At 51.6% G+C, this 24773-nt stretch overlaps 1 pseudogene; it reads left to right on the forward strand.

The window, feature by feature from the left end:
• LOC116761055 lies at positions 1-226 on the forward strand (annotated as a pseudogene).
• The last annotated feature ends 24547 nt before the right edge of the window (positions 227-24773 follow it).

The raw sequence follows: 24773 nt of genomic DNA on the forward strand, positions 1-24773 counted from the left end.
GGGATGGCGCTGGTGCGGGCCTGGAAGCAGATGTCCTGGTTCTACTACCAGTAGCTGCCGGTCATGGCACTGTACATGCTGGAGCCCTGGGAGCGGACTGTGTTCAATTCCATGCTGGATTCCATGTGGGGATGGCACTATACGTGGGATATGTCTTCACGCCTCAGCACGTCATGGCGATACTGCACGACTTTGAAATTGTACAGTGACCAAGATGTGACCGAAACCAAGAGGTTCCTTAGAGGAGAGCCGCCATCTGAAATTGGAATGAGACTCTGTCAGATGTCATAAGAAACTCTACTAGATGTCAACATAACCAACCCTATGAATATAAAGACTCAGATTCTTGAGTAGAACAGGAAAAGAGTCCTTACTCGTATGTGTGTTGTGTTCTTTATTTTTCATTTTAAAAGAGGCTCTTGTATAGTAGTTTTTGTCTATTTTAACATTGTAATCATTTGCAGTTTGATATCAGTATTTTCGTAACCTTTGTGACTGTTTCAATATTACCCAGTGAAAGCTTTTCTTAATGTAACTTTGAGTACATTTTAATTGCTTTCTATTTCTAAAACTCAAACTCATTTGTTGGGCTTTACCAGTCTTGTTGTATGGCATATACATCTGCCTGGTTATGTTTCTACTCTTGACCAAAGTTTTGTAAGAAAAGATTCAAGATTAGGGGCAAGGGGCTGGGGAGAGAGAATATTTTATTGAGAACTATTTACAAAAGATGTATGTGTAAGTTTGAACTCAGGATTACAGTTTTAGCTATCTGGACTCTACTCTTAACAGCCTTTGCTTTAAAACTCTTAAAGTGTGGGCTTCCCTGGTGGCGCAGTGGTTGAGAGTCCGCCTGCCGATGCAGGGGACACGGGTTCGTGCCCCGGTCCGGGAAGATCCCACATGCCGCGGAGCGGCTGGGCCCGTGAGCCATGGCCGCTGAGCCTGTGCGTCCAGAGCCTGTGCTCCGCAACGGGAGAGGCCACAACAGTGATGAGGCCCACGTTCTGCAAAAAAAAAAAACACCAAAACTCTTAAGTATTAAGTGTTTCTTAACAATGAAAAAGAAAGATCTTGCTAAAGTTAAAATAAGGAACATTTCACCTTTTAAATATTTAATTCTTTTGTGGGCTCATTTCCAGAAAACTTTGGTGATGGTTCTTGTGAAAAATGGTGGTTAAGTAGCATTATTGCGTAATGCTTATACACTGTAGAGTTTTTTTTTTTTTTTTTTTTTTTTTTTTTTTTGCGGTACGCAGGCCTCTCACTGTTGTGGCCTCTCCCGTTGTGGAGCACAGGCTCTGGACGCGCAGGCTCAGCGGCCATGGCTCACTGGCCCAGACGTTCCGCGGCATGTGGGATCTTCCCGGACCGGGGCACGAACCCGTGTCCCCTGCATCGGCAGGCGGACTCTCAACCACTGCGCCACCAGGGAAGCCCTAGAGTTTTTAATAGAAGGTAAATCAGTTTCCTCTGAGGGCCATTAGTAACAATGTACTTCCTTAAATTTAGTTTCATGATTGTAATGGGTACTGCAAATGCATTTGCACATAGCAATATGATGAGATGAACTGTTAAAAACCATAGCAAAAAGAAACGTAAACTTGGTTAAAATCCCCTTACTCTCTGTATTGGTTTTTTTTTTTTAATTTTTATTCCTTAAATGTAAAATGACCACCTAATTTTTTGATATAAACTCATTAAATTAAAAAAAAAAATGTTGGGGCTGAGAGTCAGTTATGGGAGGTGACCATGAAAAGCACAGTAAAGATGGGTAAGGTTGTTACGCAGATTTAAGTCCTTACCTTCTCCCTGGATAAGAGTTTCTAGAGATTAAGAGCCATCCTACTCTCCCTGGTACAGAGAGGGAGACACCCTTACAAATAGAGATTTCCCTTATAAATGTAAATTTTTCTTCCAAAAAGGTAACTTACACTCAGTTTTCAGAGCTTCTCTCATGTTTCATATACCATATTTTGGGGTGGTATATTTTGCTCCCCTTTCAACACAGCCTGTGGGCGCCTGGGTGTCTGTGAAGGGCTGTAAAGAGCAATTGGACAGATTAGGGTGGTGAAATGATCTGGGCAGTGAGGAGCAGGTGGAGGGAGAAGACAGGAGGTCAGGGAACCAGCGGGCTGACTGATGCTGGACACTTCCTCTTAGGTTTGGAGGCCTGTCCCACCAGGAAGGGCTCAGTCAACCAAACGCTTCCGATGAATCAATGGCTAATGTTTAGCCAGGCCCTAAGCTGAGCCCGGGATTACAGAGACTTCCTTAGTGAGAGTTAGGAAAGGCATCCACTTGGGACAGACCCGGCCGGGAAGGCGCACCATCTGACTCTAAGACCCGGTGAGTGAGCGCTCCAAGATGCGGTCACTAAAGCTACCCCCGTCGCCCCCAGGTACCCCAGTAAGGACCTGTGACCGCGTTGAAGTGAAGAAGCCCGCCCACAATCACAAAGGGAGTCAGTCAAGTTCAGCCCGTGTGAGACGGGGCCGGCGCGGGTCTCAGCCTGGAGACGGGCGCGGGGGGAGTCCTGAAAGGGACCCTGGGCACCAGGGGGCATCACTGCATGGGCCCACCCTTGCAGGAAAGTTTCCCGCAGAGGTTCTTTTGACTTAGGGGCGGGGCCCGCAGGGTAGGATGCCCCGCCCCGCCCGCGCCGTCCCGGCCCCGCCCGCGCCGCGCCGCGCCGCGCCTGCCCATATAAGGTGAGCGCGGGTCTAGCGCCCAGTTGCAGGAGCTGTCGTCACCTGCGTTCGTCTGCCGGCCTCGCGTTGCAGCCAGCCCGCCGGGGGCAACCTTCCAAGGCCGCGCCCCTCAGCGCCTTACTGCCGGGAAGCGTCGCCCCGCCTCGCCTCGCCTTGCCGCCGGGGGCGGCTATCCTGGTGCGCCGGCTCCCTTTGGGGCGCGCACAAACCCCGGCCACACCCGGCCCAGGCCCGGGTCCCGAGCACCTGCACCGGCTCTGTCCCGCTCGCCGGAGTCCTGGACCCGCGGAGCGAGCGGGCAGGAGTGGCTGAGGCAGAAAGTTGGGGAAGAGGGTAGTGCTGGGCTACCTGAAAGCCCGCGTGGGGTGGGAGGAAATCAGCCTCCTTTCAAGGACGGCCCAGCACACCGGGCGCCTGTTGAGTGCCTGGCAAGGAACTCAACTTTTAAAAAGTCAGTGGCCTCCGCCAATTTGCATGGAATGGCTCAGTAAGAGCCAACACTCAAGAACCACACGACTTGGGTTCGAATATAGCTACATTGCTTACTGGCTTCGCGTCCCCGAGGGTCGCAGGTAACCCGAACCCCGGTGTCTGTGACTCTGAGTTCAGCCTTAGCCCTTGGACTTGTTTGCCAGGGTTAGGGAGTATGGGTGCAGTTTTTAAAAACAAGGAGGTGCTTCTTTTGCACGTTGCAGTAAATCCTGGTTAGCGTCAAGGAGGGTTTTGCCAGATTTCTCTAACACTTTAGCAATCTCTCTTTTTAGCAAAGGAAAGACAGGTCTCAGACTGGGAGCCTTGGGCAAGAGATAGGAGCTAGGTAAATTTAAACACATGACTTGTGTATGTATGTGTGTGTGTGATGATGATTTAAGAGTTTCCATTGAGAGTTTAGAATGACTATTTATGGCACTTGGCTTTCCATATATACATAGTGGTGACATATTTGCTTAATGTTTTTAGTATGAAAATGTTCACACGTACAGGGGCATAGAGAATAATAGTACAGTAATCCTTCATACATTCATCTAATGTTCACTTTAAAAATCCATGCATGTGATCTTCCCTGGTGGCTCAGTTGTTAAGAATCCGCCTGCCATTGTAGGGGACACGGGTTCGAGCCCTGGTCCGGGAAGATCCCACATGCCGCGGGGCAACTAAGCCCGTGTGCCACAACTACTGAGCCTGCGCTCTAGAGCCCGCGGGCCACAACTACTGAAGCCCACGGGCCTAGAGCCGGTGCTCCGCAGTAAGAGAAGCCACCGCAATGAGAAGCCCGCGCACCACAAGGAAGAGTAGCTCCCGCTCTTCTCGCCGCAGCTAGAGAAAGCCCGCATGCAGCAACGAAGACCCAACGCAGGCAAAAAAAAAATTAATTAATTAATTAATTAATTTTAAAAAATACATGCATGTGTTAAAACGTGAACTGACTTTTTAAAAGAGAAATATAAGATGAAAGTATAAGGAGTGCAGAGGCAAAACTGAGCGTGCTAACTGCCTGAGGTTGGACCTGGACCGCCTGCCGCTGCGCTGAGCCTGGCGGAGTGGAGGAGGCCTTCTCCTGCCCATGTGCAGCGGTTAGAGGGGAGGCGTGAGCCGCTGATCCCCCCCAGGGAGCCCAGATTGGCCTTGGCCTTGGCTGCGCACCGCCTGCAGCATGCAAATTCCTCCGCGCCAGAGCGCCCCACTCGGCTGCCTCTAGACTCAAGTCACCCCGCCTGGGTTATTTCTCCATTCGCTTTTTTGCCTGCCCACCTGGGTCCCAGGAACGCATTCCACACACTGGGGCCAGAGGAATTTCCTTTTCTTTCTTTCTTTTTTTTTTTTTTTTTAATATTTATTTATTTATTTGGCAGTGCCGGGTCTTAGTTGCAGCCTGCGAGCTCTTTTTTAGTTGTGGCATGAGGGCTCTTAGTTGCGGCATGCCTGCGGGATCTAGGTCCCGGCCAGGGGCCCCTGCACTGGGAGCACGGAGTCTTAACCACTGGACCACCATGGAAGTCCCTAGAGGAATTTTCTAAACCCTGAATCTTACTACCTGTCTCCGTTATAAACCCCTCCACGGGGCTCCCTTGTGCCTGCAAGAAAAAGACCCAGCCCTTAGCAGGGCAGCTTTCCCGTGGTCTGGGGCCCACAGACCCCTCAGCCCCTTTTCCTACCACTTCCTCTCAGGTCAACCTGAGCCATTTGCAGTTTCCTGAATGTTCATTCAGCAACTATTTAATTCGCTAGGATGTAGCACCAGAAATGGTGCTCAGCAGTGGTGAGCGGCACAGCAAGGCAGCGGCCAAGCCCCCTCTCCTGGAGCGTAATGTATAGTGGAGGAGTTCAATAAATCAGTGTTTAAAAAATTATTTTAAAATGTCAGGTGCTATAAAGAATCTACAAAGTAGCAGGAGAGCTTTTGCCTTTTGCCTGGAAGACCCCCATCCCACCCTGACCTGCTTTAGTCCTTTCCCTGGTGGCTCTTGTCATCCTGTTAGTTGCTGGTACATAGTCATCAGCTCCATGGGGTCCCTTTGCACATGTCTTTACTGGGGCTGTTATCACACTGGAATGGTGATTGACATGCCTGTCTCTCACATTGGACCATGAATTCCTCAAGGAAAGTCGCCTTACTCCAGTTGGTCTAGTGTCCCCAGTAGCTTGTACGGTTCATGGCGCTTAGCAGGTGCACAGCAATTGTTGGATGACTATTAAAAGCAGTAAACCTTTGCACCAGGACCCCCAGACCCAGAGCAATTCAACCTTCAGTCAATATACCCTCACTTATTTTAAAGGAAACATTTCGTTCATTCATTAAATCAGAGTGTGCTAAGCTCTCCCACCCCCCACCCCGCCTGGCTCCGCTCCCCCTCCCCAATATGGACCAGTTGATGTACAGAGGGTGAGTGCTGTGCTGGGGCAAATCATGGGGCTGCCAACAATGAAGGGGTTATCCTGCCCGGTGGAGTGTCACGTGAACTGTGAACAGGGCCTTCTTGGGTGAAGCCAGGATTGGGCGTCAGGCGGAGAGAAAGGGGAATTTGAAGGAGGCAGAGGTGTGAAGGAATGCAGCTGCTGGGGTGGGGTCCCCAGTGGGGTGTGTCCAGAACATGAGCTCTCCTGGGTGAGCCAGGAGCCGAGGCAGGTAGGTTGGGGCCAGATGGGAAGGGCCCTGCATGCCAGCTCACTTTCTCCTGCTGGTGAACAAGGGGTTAGACATGGAACCTAAGGCAGTGGCTTTTCAAGGTTTCTTGACTGTGACCAGGAATAAGATGTACATTACATCACAACCTGGCACAACACCCAAAATTGAAACAATCTCATGAGACAATTTACTCTTACTCTGATATTTTCTCTTCTATTTTGTTATCGGTGTGATCATTATTATTATTAAATTCCGAGTGCAGGAACTTCCCTGGTGGTCCTTTGGTTAGGAATCTGCCTTCCAATGCAGGGGACACGGGTTCGATCTCTGGTCGGGGAAGATCCCACATGCCGCGGAGCAACTAAGCCCACGCACCCCAACTACCGAGCCCACGTGCTCTGGAGCCTGCACACCACAACTAGAGAGAAGCCCGCATGCCGAGAAGCCCATGCACTGCAACTAGAGAAGCCCGCGTATGGTAGCGAAAGACCCCTCGTGCTGCAACGAAGATCCCGCGTGCCGCAACTAGGACCCAACACAGCCAAATAAATTAAAAAAAAAAAAATCTGAGTGTGACTCACTAAATTAATTTCAAGATCCACCAGTGCATCACAACCTGCCGTTTGAAAAACACTGATCCAAGGGTTCTTCTCCAGCCTCAAACCTAAGGGTCTATGCTGTGAGGCTCCTGATTCATAAAGAATTTTAACTTTTAGGATCCTGAGAGGTGGCCCTTCGCTTCACAGATACTTTAACTAGTAAAGCAGCCTAAGAGGGTGGGGCAGTTCCACCAGCCTCCTCCGTATCCGTGTGCCCATCCCCCATCCCCAGGACCCCATGGCGGCAGGGTGCTCCCAGATGGAGCTCCCAGGTGGGTCTGAGATCCAAACAAGAGCAGAGCAGCCTCGGGACATTTCCCCCTGCTTTCCCCCTCCCCAGCCCCGCAGCCCCCCAACCTTTGCTCTGAGAAGTCTCTACTTGGCATCCAATTCCCTTGCCAGGCTGGCTTTGAATGCCATGGGTCCTGGAATGCTGGGGTCGGATAAGGAGAAGTGGGTCGTTGAGGCCACATCTGGGCTTTGACCTCTGCCATCACCAGGGGCAGCTCTCCCCTGTGCTCTTGTCTGTGCCAACCACCCACAGGCTAGCACTTTGGCTTAGTAGAAGGTGACCGTAGGGGCCACAGTCCCTTCACCCATCCAAGCCTCTGTCCAAATTCCTCTTCCATGTGCCCTCGTACACTGTCGGTGGGAATGTAAATCGGTGAGCCACTGTGGAAAACCGTGTGGAGATTTCTTAGAAAACCAGAAATGGAACTACCGTATGACCCAGCAATTCTATTCCTGGGTATATATCCAAAAAAAACCAAAAACACGAATTCAAAAAGATACCTGCGGGCTTCCCTGGTGGCGCAGTGGTTGGGAGTCCGCCTGCCGATGCAGGGGACGCGGGTTCGTGCCCCGGTCCGGGAGGATCCCACGTGCCGCTGAGCGGCTGGGCCCGTGAGCCGTGGCCGCTGAGCCTGTGCGTCCGGAGCCTGTGCTCCGCAACGGGAGAGGCCACAGCAGTGAGAGGCCCGCGTACCGCAAAAAGAAAATTAAAAAAAAAAAAAATTAAAAAAAAAAAAAAAAAAAGATACCTGCACCCCAATATGTTCATAGCAGCTTTATTTACAATCGCCAAGAAATGGAAGCAACCTAAGTGTCCATCAACAGATGAGTGGATAAAGAAGTTGTGGTATATATATGCAATGGAATATTACTCAGCTGTAAAAAGAAACAAAATCTTTCCATTTGCAGCAACATGGATGGACTTGGAGAGCCTTATGCTAAGAGAAATAAGTCAGCCAGGGAAAGACCAATACTGTATGATATCACTCATATGTGAGGTCTAAAAAAATACAACAAACTAGTGAATATAACAGAAAAGAAGCAGACTCACAGATACAGAGAACAAACTAGTGGTTACCAGTGGGGAGAGGGAAGCGGGGAGGGGTGAGATGGGGTGGGGGATTAAGAGATACAAACTGTTAGGTATAAAATAAGCTACAAAGGATATATTGTACAACACAGGGAATATAGCCAATATAATAATTATAAATGGAGTATAACCTTTAAAAATTGTGAATCGCTAGACTGTATACCTATAACATAGAATATTGTACATCAACTATACTTCAATTTAAAAAAAAGTTCCTCTTCCATCTCAGAGGATCTCTGAGGCCTCTGGAGAGATGGGGGAAAGCTGGGCTGGAGGTGACTGCAACCCATCATCCTTGGCTCTCAGAACATTGGAGCTAGAGGGGACCTTGGAAATGGAGCCCAACTCCCTGGTCTGATCGATGTGGAAATGGAGGCCCAGAGAGGGGAGGGAACTCACCCAAGATTATGTGGGAGTTAGTCTCAGAGTGAGTCTGGAGACTCAGGTCCCTGGCTCTTAATCCAGCGCTCTTTCTTTTCATTGTTACATCTTGGTGGAAAGGGGGAAAGGGCTTGGAGAAACGTCCTGTCTGGGAGAAGTTGGGTTGTGTGCTCGCCAGAACCCCAACCCGGGCGACCTGTGACCTGGCTGCACTCGGCCACCTTCTTTCTGTGGACCCTGTTGGAGACACTGCACCCTCTGGTCTGCGGAACGAGGGGGCGCGACCAGGTGAGTCCTGTAATCCATCAGCTCTGAACCTGCGCTGCCCTGCCCTTTCGTCTTGTGTGTGTGTGTTGGGGCGGGGAGCCCTCCCTCACCCCAAGATAAGAGGAGACCCCTCTCCCTCCTCTCCCCTGCCACACTCGAGCCTGAGTCACCTGGAGGAGTCACAGGGGAGGATAAAGCCTGTGGGAACCTGTTTTACCCGGGAACTTGCTGCTTCCCTGTGGGCCTCAGGGTTAGGGTGGTGGCTTCTAGTTCTTTTTTTCTGGAGACACTGAATATGGCCTGAAATCCAGGCAGAGGGGCTCTCCCTGAGTCTTCCTGGCCCTCGTCACAGGCTTTGCCTTCTCAGTTCACTTACCTTTTCCATGTAGGTGTCTTGTCTCCAATGGGACTCACAGCTTCTTGGGGCTTTGAGACCCTTCTGTGGGTTTGAGACCCTGTGTCTGCAATCGGGGGATCTTACAGCGGGGAGGGATTGGAGCCTCTCCCCAGGAGAGGCAGGGCGAGTCCTGGATAAGATCTGGGGCTTTCAATGAAAAGTACCTGGGTTCGAGCCCAGCCCCCTGCTGGCCTGCTGGGTGGCCTTGAGGAAAGCAGATTTAACCTCCCTGTGCTCAGAGCCCTCATCTGTGGATTGAGGCTAGTCGTTACCACTGTGAAGAGCAGATGAAGGGATACAGGTAACACGCTTAGTGCTGTGCTGGCATACGGCAGGCGGGCGCTAATTGTGCTGCACGGAAGAAGGGATATTCATCTGGTGTGACTCCACGTGGTGTACACCCTGGACAAGGGAGAAGCCTCAACTGTGCTGAGTGCATCTCCCAGTTATCCTCACAGAGACCCTGTGAGATAAATGTGTTCATCGCCTCATTTCACAGACACGGAGGCTCAGAGAGGGAAGGGACTTGCCTAAAGGCCACAGCCAGAAGGGAGGGAATCTAACCCATGGCTCACTGCCTAAGGGGCTCTCGACCCTCCCTCCCATTTCCCAACGAGTGCAATGACATTCCCACCAAAGGGACCCGCGGTCCCTGTGTCATAGTCAGCACCACCTGTGATACCAGTACACCACAGGCTGGGGGGCTTAAACAGCAGACATTTATTCCTCGCAGATCTGGAGACTGGATATCCAAGATCAGGGTGGCAGCATGGACAGGTTCTCGGTGAAGGCCCTCTTCCTGGTTCACAGACAGCTGTCTTCTCGTGGTATCCTCGCAAAGTGGAGAGAGAGAAGGTTAGCTCTCTGCCTCTTCTTTGAAGGGCACTAATCTCATCATGGAGGTGTCCCTCCCAACGTCCCCACCTCCAATCCCGTTAGGGCTTCAACATAGGAATTTGAGGAGTCACAAACATTCAGTCCGCTATACCCTCTTTTCTCAAGTCCCACCCAACTAGAGAGCTTCTCCAAAGTTGAACAGTTCTGATTACTGGCCGGCTCCTCCTTCTAGAGAGACTGTATAATATTGATTGGGGTTCTTCGGTTTCAAGCCACAGAAAGGAACTCTGAATAACTGAGCAGAAAACAATGGGGGTGGCAGTGTTTATTGGAACACAACCAGCCTGGCTGCTGGAATGCAGGGAGGATCAGATGCCCGAACCTCCCCAGGACGCTTCTTTTCCCGGTGGTTTCCGTACCTTTGGCTGTTGGTTCTGAAAGAGATGACTTTAAGGTTAGGAGTGTCTAAGCTCCGTCTCAGGAGTCCCACAGAAGTGGACTCTACCACTTCCTCTTCCGTGGCTGAGTTTGGGGACCACCTCTCCAGTCCCTCTCCGAGTGCCTCTCATCAAGGTTCAGATTCTGGGAACTAAAGTTGGGTTGCCGGGTTTAGTCACAGGCCTGCCCCAGGACCTTGTGATTGGCAGTCCTGCCATAACCAAATGGAATGAGGGGGAGGGGTGGATCTCCAAAGGAAAGGATTGCTGTGATCAGAACAAGAAGGTAAGAGATGCTGGGGAGGCAAATCAGCAGCTTTCCAGCCAGGAATTCTACCTATTGGCCCTAGACCTGGCCTCCCTGAACATAAATTTCTTTCCCTACTTTCTCTCTCCTTTCTGACCTCTTTCCCTCCTTCCCTCAAATATTTATTGAGTGCTTGCTCTGTTTCAGGCACACTGCTGGGCCCTGGGCATAAAAAGATGAATCAAACTCAGGGCCAGCTCCAGGGAACTCATCCAATCCAGATCAGCATACGCTGCTGCTCAGCCATGGCAAGGCCAAGGCAGACATTGCCAGTCAACCACAGAGCAATTTCCCTGGGAGCCTGGGCTTGGCCTCAAGATCCTGCTCAGCATAGAGCTCCAGACAGCCAGTGCTCATCAGTTAGGGTTGGTTCAAAATATGGAAACTCTTTGCTGTGCCCAGCCAAAAACATTCCTCTTTCCCATAACATTTCTGACATTTAAAAACAGCAGAATTGGGGCTTCCCTGGTGGCGCAGTGGTTGAGAGTCCACCTGCCGATGCAGGGGACACAGGTTCGTGCCCCGGTGCGGGAAGATCCCACGTGCCGCGGAGCGGCTGGGCCCGTGAGCCATGGCCGCTGAGCCTGCACGTCCAGAGCCTGTGCTCCGCAACGGGAGAGGCCACAACAGTGAGAAGCCTGCGTACAGCAAAAAAACAAACAAACAACAACAAAATAAAACACAGCAGAATTCCCCTAGGTTCACCACCAGGGTCATTTCTTCTCCTTAAGGACGGACGATGGCATTGGTGCCTTCAACTCCTGACTCTGGTCGGCTGTTGAGTCAACGTCGTGGTTGGGAGCCTGAGCACAGTTCCTGCGGACAGAAGGACTGCATCTGAGTCCCATACCTACCACTGCAGCCTTCTGAGCATCCCTGGGTTTTGGATGAATCGTCTATGACTCCTGTAAGAAACTACCACACACTTAGCGGCTTAAAATAAGACAAATGTATTAACTGACAATTAATTCTGGAGGTCAGAAGTCTAAAATGACTCTTATGGGGCTAATATCAAGGTGTCAGCAGGGTTGTATTCTTTCTCTCCAGGTAAGAATCTGTTTCCTTGCCTTTTCTGGCTTCCAGAAGCTGTACACACTCCTTGGCTGATAGCCCCACCCGCCATCTTCAAATCACATGGCTCCAACCTCTGCTTCCTTTCTGACTCTCTAACTGCTATGGTCTTCTTTAGCAGTGGTTTCTTCATCTTTTTTTTTTTTTTGCGGTACGTGGGCCTCTCACTGTTGTGGCCTCTCCCGTTGCGGAACACAGGCTCTGGACGCGCAGGCCCAACGGCCATGGCTCACGGGCCCAGCCGCTCTGCGGCCTGTGAGATTTTCCCGGACCGGTGCATGAACCCGTGTCCCCTGCATCAGCAGGCGGACTCTCAACCGCTGCGCCACCAGGGAAGCCCAAGTTTTTTCGTCTTTAAACGGGACAATAAAGCCTGCGTCTTCTGGGCTTGTGTGAGGCTCGGGGGGGATTAGGTACACGAGAGCATTTTGCAAGTTGTAAAGAGCGGTCCAGATGTAAGAGCTCGTCCTTGTCATTTTCCCAGGAGCCATCTGCAAAGGGCTCCCTGTGAATCTCGGGGATGAGTCACTGAGGTGATGTACTAGCAAGCGCTCCATAGACGGTCACTGTCCTATAGACCCAGCAACACTCCAGGTGCGCAGGGGTCGCTTTATCTGAGGCTGCAGGTGAGCCTCAGGGTCTGCATCAGGACCGGGACGTCTTGACCCCTGGCCTGGTGCGTCTGCTGCCCATACACCTGCCCCCACCACTTCGGGAGTAACCTGAGCAAGTCGCCCTCCATCTGCCCCCAGGCCTGATGCGGGTCATCGTCAAGCCTTGCTGCTAGAAGGGCTTTAGAGGTCGGCTGATCCTGTGGTTTTTCTTTTTCTTTTTTCTGCGTTTTTTCAATGTATGTATCAGCAGCAAACTGTTTCTCCAAAGGATACCCTACCTGGAAACCCAATAGATGGGACATGTGAGTGTGGAAACTCTGAGTCCCCTGCTGACCTCTCCAGCCTCCTGTCTCCTTGGGCCCCCACCCCAGGCCCACCAACCAGAGGCCTCACAGCCTTGGGAGGTAGAGCTTGTTTATCTTGCTTCCCTTCCAGACCTTTCCTTCTCCTCTCTCCCCTGAGGCAATGTGCCTAGTGCTTAAAAGTGGGGACTCTGAAGTCCCAGGACTGGCCCCTGCACTTACCTGCTGTGTGCCCTTGGACAAGTTACTTACCCTCTCTGGGCTTCATCCCTCTCATCTGAGCTATGGGTATGTGACAATAGTCCAGTGGTAGGGTTTTACAAGGAGGAAATGCAAGTCCATACAGCTGGCCTGCAGCCGCTCCTGACCCCCGGGGCACACTCCCCAAGCTCACTATTGACACAGGTGCAGCCCCTCACAGACACCCCAGGTCTCACCTGCCCTGCTCTTGTTTACCCATCAATAAATTCATCTGGAGCACCTCCTCAGTGCCAGGCTGGGCGGGGTCTCACTGGGAGACCCGCAGGAATCAGGGAGGGCCTTCCTCTGCGCAGCTCTGAAGACAGGAGCTGTCTCTCTAACATTCTAGGGCTGGGCGCTGGCAGCCAAAGGATCTGGAGAGCCTGGGAGGGGTGTCAGGGTTCAGACTTAATTTTGCATCTCAGGCTTTGTCCCTGGGCTGAGCAAGAATGGCCTCTGGCCCCTTGACTCGGGAATGCAGAGAATTTCTTACCACCACTAAGAAGGAAGGGGCCAGGCCTCCCAGCTCTAGAAGGATCCAGTTGTTTGCTAAAACCACAGCCTAGGAGAGGTCGGGGAAAACGAGGTCTGGGGTGTGGGCGGCAGAGATCCTGGCTCTGATTACCCTGTGGGGGAGGAGAGGTCTGTCCCTAAAAAGGAAATTGATCCACAGGGTGGATGGATGGAGAGCAGGCAGGAAGGGAACTGTCCCTCCCACAGTGGCTCCAGCTCAGGCTCCCGGCTACCGGGGCGTGGGGAGGGCTGGTCCTTCGGCCTCTAGGCACGCCACCTCCCAGTCCAGGGCCCTTCTCATCCCAGCTCCCTGTTCCATCCTTTTCTCTATTCCCAGGACTTCATGTCAAATGCCTCATTTTAGGGTCTCTGTGGACACAGCCTCGTCTCAGGCAATGTGTTCAGTAACTATTTATTGTGTGCCAGGCACCACACTTACTGGGCAACCCGGGGAGGGGGACAGTATGACCCATGAGGGCAGCGGCTGCCCCTTATCTTCTGCTGGGTCCCCAGGGCCCAGCTCGGCCACACAGCTGGTCAGATGGGCAGGATTTGGTCCAGCTTTTCCAGTACCTCTAGGCACTCTCTCTCCCCCAGAGACCTCTCCCAGCATCCAGGGGCTCCAGGCCTTACCCCCTCCCCTCCCCCATTCCCCAGCTCTGCTGCCTGCCATCCCCCATTCCTGGGTTTCCTCAGCTGCCTGTGGGATCTGTACTCCACCTCCACCTCTCACACGGCCAAGGTCAGCGGACCAGCCTCCATGGAGACCCGGGCCCCACGTAGACCCCTGCCGAGGGGTACATGATGTCCTAGACTATTCCTAGGCTGGCTCCCCTCTGCCCAGCAGGACCCCATTCTGAGTGGTCTCCCAGATGGAGACCTCAGAGGCCGATTTCCCTTGCCCCATGCATTGTTCAGGGTTCAACAAAAGAAACAGAACCAGTAGGCTACATATATGCTGTGGACAAAAAAAAATGTCACCTGCCATTTCAGCGAACAATGAAGATTGCCTGCCATCAGGCCATCAGCCACTGCAGCTGCCTCCAAAAGTGCACGCTGAGGGGATTCAGGATGGAGGAAAACAGGCCACTGGGCTAGATAGTGAAGATGTACAGCAAAGGAATAATTCCAATTATTCCAGATGCTTGCATCTTCCCATACACAGAAAAGAACTATCATTAACTTGAGATGTCTGGGTTTTTTGTGGTTAGCAGTAATCTTTTGATGTTCGACTACATGTGTTTTTTGTTGTTCGTTTGTTGTTCATTTGTTTTCAGCAAAAACTCCTATATCCTGGCTCCTCCTTTACTTCTTTGCAATAGTCCCTCAGAGCTACCGGAGAGGCTGCCTCCCGGGCTGTGGTCTCAGTAAGGTCACAGAATATAACATAATTCTCACCTTTCAGGGTGTGCTCTATTTCAGTGGACAGTACTGAGTGATGGGTGGACCGATGGTAAGGACCTGGGTCCTGCAGCTGTGGGAGCTGTCCAGACGGGTCTGAAATCGGCAAGCCAGGCCATCAGGAAGGGCCTGCAGAACGTTCAGACCCAGGCTGAAGCTGTGGTCCGCAGCGGAATTTCTTCCCATCGCTGCATCTTTAACTTAAACACACCCGCAAGGTTCCTTTTGCCTTATAAGGCAGCATATTTGCAGGTTTCCGGATTAGGATGGGAACACCTCTGGGAGGCCGACCACAGCCCCGAGAGGCCGCCACCCTTCCCATTCATTCATTCATTCATTCTCTCATCCCTCCCCCGCATGATCCACCTAAGCACTAGGCCTGTGCTGAGGGCCGGGGGCACAATGAGAGGCAGTCTGCGGCCCCGCCCTCGAGGGAGGCCACTGTGGAGGCCGAGGCAGCCAGAGAAACAAATGACCGTGATGCACAGTGGAGGTCGGGGTTCAGAGGACTTTGGTGACACGGTGCGGGGTAAGATCTGGGAAGAGAGGAAGGAAAGGCTGGCTTGTATGGAGGGAGGAGGGTGTCTGTGGGACAGGGGCTGTGCCAGGGCGTGAGGGATGCCACGGCTAGAAAGGAATGGTACCCTCTCTGCAGTCAGGTGTATTCCCACCCTTCGTGGCAGGAGGGGAAGGAATCGGGTTCTAGGAAAACCAACACTGAGGTACTAGGGAGTGGAAAGCAAAATTCCCAAGGTTTCTGAAGAAAACAATGGAGACCCGAAGGAATTGTCGAGGGGACCTCTGGTTAGTCCTTGAGCCGCGGCCCCCTCCTTCCTCCCCTCCCCGCGCCCTCCCGCTCCTTTTACATCAGGGGCTGCTGGTTTGAGAAGCGCTGGCAGGTGGAGAGTCCAGGTGGGACCAGCGAGACTGGGGCGCGTTTGCTCTGCCCTTCATCCCACAGAGAGTGGCAGGAGAGAGGCCCAGCCAGGCCTTCCCTGCCGAGGGGCACACCTGAGCCTGGGGCACTGCCAAGGGCCGCTGGGCTGGGCCTCGCTGTGGGGTGAGGCCTGTGAAGGCCTCTCCTTTCACCGCCTTCTCTGAGGGTCCCCAGCCCCGCCTCCTCCAACTGCTAAGTGCTAGGGACGCAAGGCAGAGCCAGGGTGGCCTGTAAAAGGAGAATTCGGGCTCCCACCACTTGCAGCTGAGTGAATGGGGTGGGAGGTGAGGGAGGGAGGATTGGGAAGGTCTCCTTTCCTCTGCTGTCACATTAGGGTAATTCCCCACCCTCATTCCTGGCCCCGGGTCATCGGCTCCGCTGCGGGGGCGGAGGCGAATCCTGCCCGCGGTTGCAAAGCCCCAGTTACTTCACCGCCTGCTGCCATTAACCACATCCGCAGCCCATTCGAGAAAAATCTCCAGCAAAGCAGCGTGTTCACCACACTATCCACAGTGTCTTCCTCAGTGTCATGTTGGGGGCACAATAAATACCCCTCTTCCTTCCTTCCTTCAAATATCGCACATTAATTAGTCTATAGTGTGGCAGGCAGGCGCTAGGCTGAGACTTGGGCTTTAGACCTTTCTTCACTTTACAGCTGAGGAAAGGGAGACTCAGAGGAGTGAAGTGACTTGCCCAAGGTCACACAGCAGGTAACAGAACGGATATTTGGACCTAGTTCTTCTACCTGACTTTTTCCCCTTGACCCAAAGTGTCCCAGCAGGGAAGTGTGGAGGCAAGGAAGGGGGTGGCCTGTTAGGGTGGCGGCCAGAACATCAGGAGATGAGCTGGGACAGGTGGGCTGAGGCAGGGTCACGATGAGCATCAAAGGTCAAGGGAGGGGGCTTCCCTGGTGGCGCAGTGGTTGAGAGTCCGCCTGCCGATGCAGGGGACACGGGTTCTTGCCCCGGTCCGGGAAGATCCCACATGCCACAGAGCGGCTGGGCCCATGAGCCATAGCCGCTGAGCCTGTGTGTCCGGAGCCTGTGCTCCGCAGTGGGAGAGGCCACAACAGAGAGAGGCCTGCATACAGCAAAAAAAAAAGGTCAAGGGAGGAACCCGTGAGGGTTTGACCTTCATCTTGTGGGGCACAGGGACCGGAAGTTTGTTCCTGCTTTGGGCCCTTGTACACCAAAAGTAGTCTCAGGCAGAGGGTTTGTCCCAAGCATTCAGTTTTCTCATCTGAAAAATGGCACGAATATATGGGTAAGTGTTGATAATCCCAGTGGAAAGTTTGAGCGAAACACACCTGGGTTAAAATCCCAACGCTGCCCCTTCATGGTTGGGGGATGTTCACAAATGATGAAATTATTTACCTTTCCTGCGCCTCACTATCCAGCAGGGGGAAACGGGCCTGATGACATTCTTCTTGCAGGGCCCTTGTGAGGCTCAAAAGGGACAAGTCATGTAAAGCACCCAACACTATAAGCATCTGACAGTGGTAGCCGCCATTATTATTATTATTGCCATTAGTCAGGTCTTCTGGGTGGGTCATACCTAGCACCAAATTCGCTAGCCAGGGAGCTCCCAGGTATTCTGTGGGTCCTCCTCCCCTCACAGAACTTGAAGCCCTGTTTCTGGTTTCCTGTCTGTTCCTATGCACAGAAGCTCAGACTTAGAATAGCTGCTGTTTATCCCCATGATTATCCTACTGAGAAGAGTGAGAAAAAGACTGGCAGGGAGACGGGAGACCCAGGGCCTAGCCCCAGCTCTGCCCTGACTTGCTGTGTGATCTTGCGTGAGTCATTTCCCTCTCTGGGCCTCATACAAGGGAGGTAGACTGGACGACTCTGAGAACCTTTCATTTCTTACCTTGGTAACTGAGGCCTGGAGATAGAAACCCTTTGCTGTGCCCCAACCCTGCTATATGCAGAGTCCAGTTCAGAATCAGGCCTGGGAATGGATGCCCACCAAGTTCAGGTGCCCAATTCGTGAAGCCCCCAAGGACTGGATTATAAGGAGTTCCCGGGGGGCTAGATTCAGCAGGTTAAAATAGCTCTTTATGGGCCAATATGAAATGCTTGCAAAGACATGTTAAGGGAAAAAGGAAAGTAAAGGACAGCATGGGGTAACATGCATACTGTATTAAAAAGGGGAGATGGGGGCTTCCCTGGTGGCGCAGTGGTTGGGAGTCCGCCTGCCGATGCAGGGGACACGGGTTCGTGCCCCGGTCCGGGAAGATCCCACATGCCGCAGAGTGGCTGGGCCCATGAGCCATGGCCGCTGAGCCTGCGCGTCCGGAGCCTGTGCTCCGCAACGGGAGAGGCCACAACAGTGAGAGGCCCGTGTACAGCAAAAAAAAAAAAAAAAAAAAAAAAAAAAAAAAGTGGAGAAAAGGAGAGGAAGGATGTCTGTAGAAGCAACTGGAAACACAGGCTGCCTCTGGGGAGCGGGCCTGGGTGGCAGGAATGGGAGAGTGGGAGACTTTTCATGGTGCCTTCTTTGTACCTTTTGAATTTTGTACCACATGAATATTTTATCCAGGCAAACAAATTAAATAAGTAACATAATCAGGCAGTTTTGCCCTGACCCAGCTTTGTCCTGACCCAGCTCCCCGCACGCTTAACCTCCTGCATTCTGGAAATACTCCAGGGCTTGTGTTGTCCTTATCAAAATTCCTTTAGGCCTTTGACTCCTGTCTCAGCCTGACTGCAGCATCCACCAGCCTGTGGGAGTGGGGTGAGTCACAGACACCCTCGGCCAGCTGTTGGCCATCTGCAGGCCTTCCTGGAAAAGAGCCCCTTCCAGCTGTGGCCCCCATCTCTGTAAAGCCGCTGGTACCCCTTTCATCTCTCTTTCTCTTACCTCTCCTGATTGACTGGAATTCAAATGAATTCAACCCCCATTTATTGCGTGTGCCAGGCACTGTGCTAGGAGCAATGAAAACCTCCCGACAGATCTGAAAGGGGGGGGATTACTAGAGCAAGGAAAGAAGTGTGGGGGTGGGGTGGGGGGGGTCATTCTATATGTATGTCTGCAGGGAGGTACTTCTGAGTACTTTTCTTTTGCGGTACCACCTCCTCCAGGAAGCCTTCCCTGATGACATCTCCCTGCAGACATTAAGGGCCCTGACTCCCAGCCCAGGGCTCGCCTGGAGCTCAGACCAGCAACACAAAAGGCTTCCAGAAGCAGGGATTGCCAGGCACTCAGACCCTGGGCAGTCCTTTGGCAGGTGGCACAGATGGGTGGCACTAAGTGCTGTCCCAGAAAGGGACCTGCCTACATTATAACATGGGGTGACTCTGCCTTGGTTGGGCTCTGCTCACAGCAGCCTGCCAGGGCAATCCGGGGAGGGGCGGGCCACCTGATAAAGCCTATCTTATGGACCCTCCTAAGGGAACCAGATGTAGGAATCCTGCCTGTTTACAGGTAAGCAAATGAAGGTTTAGGGAAATGAAGTGGCTTGCCCCAGGCTCTTAGGCAGGGATGACCCAGCTGTGGCAGGGCCTGTACTGTTTCCACAACACCATTGACACCATTCTGCCTGTGCTTGGAGGTCCACAGCCCTCCCACAAAAACACACACGCGTTCCTGACAAGGAGGCTGGAACCCTGCCATGAGCTCTCTTTCTTCCTGGTTACCATGAACAGCCCCTAAAAAGCAGCAGGCACCCCTGAAGGAATTATCAGCCATTTCTACTTGAGTGTAAATTAGTTATCAGACCCTGAGACTGGAGCCGAATGCAGGGCCCTGCACCAAGTGACACATGGCAGGTGAAGAGGGAGAGGTCCCTGGGCAGGGCTGTGCCCTGGGAGGGGCTGGGTGGAACTTCCCTGGAAGCACCTGTGCCCTGGGCCCTGTGAAGTGTCCAGGGGTGGAGGTGCAGGGCGACGTGGAAAGAGCACTGACTTTTCTCGGGTTCCAACCTGAGCTCTACCACCTCTTACCTGCGTGGGCTTGGGTGAGCCAGTCACCTCCCTGAGCCTCACAACCTCACCTGTGCCACGGGGATACTATTACCGTATCTACCTTGCAGGTGGGGGTCCTCGAGAAGATGCTCCATCCCAGGGTTCTCAAATTGACTGAACATTGGAAGCCCCTGCAGGGCTCCTTAGAACCTAGGGTCCCTACCCCAGAGTTTCTGCTTTAGTTAGTCCGGGGAGGGGCCTAACTAACTAACTAACAAGTTCCCTAACAAGTTCCCAGGTGGTTCTGATGCTGCTTGTGCTGGGACCACTCCTCTACAAAAGACCTCTGTGAGAACAGACTTGTGGTTGTCAAGGGGAGGGGGAGGTGGGGTGGGGGAGAGATGGAGGGGGAGGTTGGGATTAGCAGATGCAAACTGTGATACAGAGAATGGATAAAGAACAAGGTCCTACTGTACAGCACAGAGAACTGTGTTCACTATCCTGTGATAAACCATAATGGAAAAGAGTACGAAAAAGAATATATGTATGAATATCTACATATATAAAACAGTCACTTTGCTGTATGGCAGAAATTAACACAACATTGTAAATCACTGTACTTCAATAAAATAAATTTTTAAAAAAGATCTCTATGAAACTAGGAGATCAGGAAGGGGGGCAGGTGCAGAGCAGAGCCTATAAAAGACACTAAATACAAACTTGACATTTTGCAGGGATTTCACGCCCCTGTCACCACAGTTGGACAGAGGGTACCCAGGAGGCAAAGAAGAGGTGGCTACGGGGCCGAGGTTCAAGGGTCAGGGCTCTGAGCTCTGTCCAATAACCCCTCCTTTAATCCCCCCATCTACTCTGTAACACTGCAGTGAGCAGGTCTTTTGCACCTACTTCATACATGAAGAAACAGGCTGGGAGAGGTCATGGGACATGTCCAAGGTCATGCAGGCAGCAAGGTGGAAATTGAATCGGAAGCCAGACCTCTGACTCTGACCCCTGGACGTTTTCTAACCACCACACCGCCTCTCCTAAGGGTCATCCAGCGGATGTAAAAATATATTAAGAGCAGTGCAAATCCGTGCGGGTGGTTCTTCCCCCCCTGGCTGGCCCGGAAGCCCTAGCTCTGTAGAGACTGCTCTTTGCTCCCAGGCTTTGGTTCGTGCCACCCCGCCCCCCAGTTCCTTGCCCTTATGGGTCCTTCTGCCTTTCTGGAAAGGGACTGTAGCCATTGATGCTCCCCCCGCCCCCAGGCCCTGATGCAGTGCCAACACCCAGGAGGTGCTCAGTGAACTTGGGCTTCTCCTCCCCTCCTCCCCCGGCCCCAGCCCAGCTCCCTGCTCTCCACCCTCCTGGGAAAGGCGGTCCTCAGAGCCCCTCAAAAGTGAGATCCTCCCTCCTGAACCCCGGGAGCCTGTACAGGCTGCCTGAGTGGAGCGGGAGGGAGGCATGCTGCATCCCCCCAGGCCAGCTGACAGGGTCAGAGGGGAAACTGCATTTCCTGCTGGGCCCCTGGGGAGCCTTGTCTCTCAGAGAGGCCGGCTGGGTCTCTGCACCGGAGCTCCTGGGGAGAGGGGGCAGGGATACGGGAGGAAGGAGGGAGGAAGAGGAGAAGGGGAGCGAGAGGAAGGCAGGCATGGAGAAGAGGAAGGACAGGGCAAAGGGGAAGGGAGGCAGAGGGGGCTGCGAGAGAAAGAGAAAAAGAGGCAGAGGCGAGAACCAGAGACAGAGGGTGACGGAAGATTGGAGAGCATGAGATGCAGCGAGGAAGAGGCAGGAGAAAAGCGTCAGAGAAACAGGAGAGGGAGAGCACGTTAGAGACGAAGTAGAAAGAGGTGTGAGAAAAAGACCGAGAGGCTTAGACAAAGACCAACAGACAGGCAGAAACCTCCAGAGACCAGGCCGACGAGGCCCCGAGGAAACTTGAATTTCCCACACCTGGCAGATTTTCTTTGGGGTTTTCTTTGCGTCTGTGCTGTGAGGCTTCAGGCCAGGGGCCAGCACCACATCGAATTGACCAATAAACGTCACCGTCATGGCCACTGATGGCCTGATGGGTAACGGCCCAGCCGTAGAATTTGGAGGAAGCTGGCTGGGCCTGGGGAGTGGGGGTGGGAAGTTGTCAGCTCCCTACAAGCCATGGGGAAGAGTTCCCCTGGAGCGCTGACTTGTAACAGACTCTTGGGAAATCCCCTGCCCACCCTCCCCCAAGCACATCCAGAAATTCTTTTTTTTTCTTTCCTATTATAGTTTATTACAAGATATTGAATATAGTTTCCTGTGCTATACAGTAAGACCTTGTTGTTTATCTCTTTTATATATAGTAGTGTGTATCTCCTAATCCCAAACTCCTAATTTATCCCTCCCCGCCCTTTTCCCCTTTGGTAATTGTAAATTTGTTTTCTATGTCCTGAGTCTGTTTCCGTATCGTAAGTAAGTTCATTTGTTTCATTTTTTAGACTCTTTAGGGTCTCAATTTATGCCTCTGGGACAAGGACATTTCTCAAGGGGGCATGGAACACTTTAAACCAACCATTCAGTGGATAAAGAAGATGATACAATGGAATACTACTCAGCCACTAAAATAATGAAATAATGCCATTGGCAGCAACGTATGGACCTAGAGGTTATCATACTAAGTGAAGTAAGTCAGACAGAGAAAGACAAATATATGATATCACTTATATGTGGAATCTAAAATATGACACAAATGAAGTTATTTACAAAACAGAAACAGACTCACAGACATAGAGAACAGACTTGTGGCTGCCAAGGGGGAGGGGGGTGGGAGAGGGTTAGATTGGGAATTTGGGGTTAGCAGATGCAAACCATTATATATAGAATGGATAAACAACAAGGTCCTACTGTATAGCACAGGGAACTATATTCCATACCCTGTGATAAACCATACTGGAAAAGAACTTTAAAAAGGAATGTATACGTAAACCAACCATTCAGGCTTCATAGTGGAAAGAGTCTGGGCTTCGAGGGCAGGCCAAGCTGAATTCAAATCCAGACTCTAATATCTACTTGCTGGGTGATCTCAGGCAAATGACTGCCCCTCTCGGAAGATTCCATCTCCCGAATGTGACTGAGCTCCCTGAGGAGCTATTGCTCTCATCCCTGTGCTCACCTGGCAGCAGCTTTCAGGGGTTTCAGGCCTCCTTCCACAGGCAAAACAACTCTATGAGACTTTAGTGAGTAATGTGGGGCTGTGAAGGAGAGTTACAATGCACAGGGGGCAGGAAATTGAACAAAAGTGCCCATTAGTCCCCTTGATTCTCCCTGTACAGTCCGCTCTGGGCAGTAATAGCTCTCTCTCTCTCCCCCTTTCCTTAGGCAGCCACTCTAGTCTCCCTGGCTCTTAGTCTTTTCACTACTTTTCTTTCTCTATGTAGCACGAGTTCTTGGAGTCTTTTAGCCTTTTTACCCCAGGAAGGAGTTGAGCATCGCTGCTAAGAGCAAATCTCCAGAGTCAGACGGGCTGGGTTCACATTTCAGTTCTAATTCCTATTACAAGTGTGGCCTCGGATAAGTGGCCTCACCTGTACATGCCTCAATTTCTTCATCTGTTAAATGGGTTACTAATAACAATGCCTACCAGAAAGAGCTGTCTTGCGGATTAAATACGTTAATATATATAAAGCATTTAACAACAAAGCCTGGCACAGAATAAACACCAGATAAATGTTAGTGATGATTATTATTACCTCCTAAGTAGACAAAGGACCCTGCTTAAGATCTACCCTCCTTCAATGGCAGTGAGGGACTGTAAATAACAATTTTCCCCATCACAATTTTTCCTGATATACATCAAATAGGCACACCGAATCTATGTTTATCGGGCTCTGTGGCTGCCTGACATTTTTGAAAACGCTTCCTATGTTTGGGAAAATTTTCACGTTATGATTCTTACCTCCTTTTCCTAGCCTCTTTTGCAGCTGGGACGCAGGCATGAGACTCAGGCTCTGCCAGTTAGAAGTGACACATGCAGGAGACTTGGGTTGCAGGCACCAGGCTGGGGATGATGGGTTGGGGTTGGTGACATGCCAAGTCCATTTTCTAGCAAGAGCGATGAATGGTGGGGTGGTAGGTGCCCAGCACCTCAGGTCAGTGGGCAACCTTCAGGTGGGCCTTCCCTGGAGCTGTCCCATCGTGTGGTTTGGGTTTGCTTCTTGCTGTGTAGCCTCTACGCCTGACTCTCGGTTTCCCTTACTGGTTCTATAACGTTCTTTTTTTTTTTTTATTGAAGTATATTTGTTGTACAATATTATGTAAGTTACAGGTGTACAGTCTAGTGACTCACAATTTTTTTTTTTTTTTGCGGTACACGGGCCTCTCACTGCTGCAGCCTCTCCCATTGCGGAGCACAGGCTCCAGACGCGCAGGCTCAGCGGCCATGGCTCACGGGCGCAGCCACTCCGCGGCATGTGGGATCTTCCCGGACCGGGGCACGAACCCGTGTCCCCTGCATCGGCAGGCGGACTCTCAACCACTGTGCCACCAGGGAAGCCCGTGACTCACAATTTTTAAAGGCTATGCTCCATTTATAGTTTTTACAAAATATTGGCTTTTTTAACAAAATATTTCCACATGTTATAAAACATATCATTTCATATGTAGCTTATTTTATACCTAAGAGTTTGCACCTCTTAATCCTCTACCCCCATATTGCCCCTCCTCCTTCCCTCTCCCCACTGGTAACCACGAGTTTGTTCTCTATATCTGTGAGTCTGCTTCTTTTTTGTTATATTCACTAGTTTGTGGTAATTTTTAAATTAATTAATCAACTTATTTATTTTTGGCTGTGTTGGGTCTTCGTTGCTGCACGCGGGCTCAGTAGTTGTGGCTCGCGGGCTCGAGAGCGCAGGCTCAGTTGTGGCACATGGGCTTAGTTTCTCCACGGCATGTGGGATCTTCCTGGACCAGGGCTCGAACCAGTGTCCCCTGCGTTGGCAGGCGGATTCTTAAGCACTGCACCACCAGGGAAGTACTTGTTGTATTTTTTTTAGATTCCACATATAAGTGGTATGGTACAGTATTTGTCCTTCTCTAACTTATTTCACTTATCATAATGTAACCTTCTTAATAGCATTTAGTCCAGTGGTTCTCAAAGTGCAGTCCCAAGACCTGCAGTTAGAAATTTGTTAGCAGTACTGGGAGCTTGTTAGAAACACAAATTCTTTGGCCCACTTCAGACCTCCTGAACCAGAAACTGTGAGGGTGGGGCCCCGCAGTCTGTATTCAACAAGCCCTCCGGGGGATTCTGCTGCTGGCTCAAGTCTGGGAATCACTGTTCTAGTTAATTCCCGTTCTCGTTTCAAGGCAGCATGG

The sequence above is a fragment of the Phocoena sinus genome, chromosome 10 (genome assembly GCF_008692025.1).
Source record: "Phocoena sinus isolate mPhoSin1 chromosome 10, mPhoSin1.pri, whole genome shotgun sequence".
Taxonomy (NCBI): Eukaryota; Metazoa; Chordata; class Mammalia; order Artiodactyla; family Phocoenidae; genus Phocoena; species Phocoena sinus.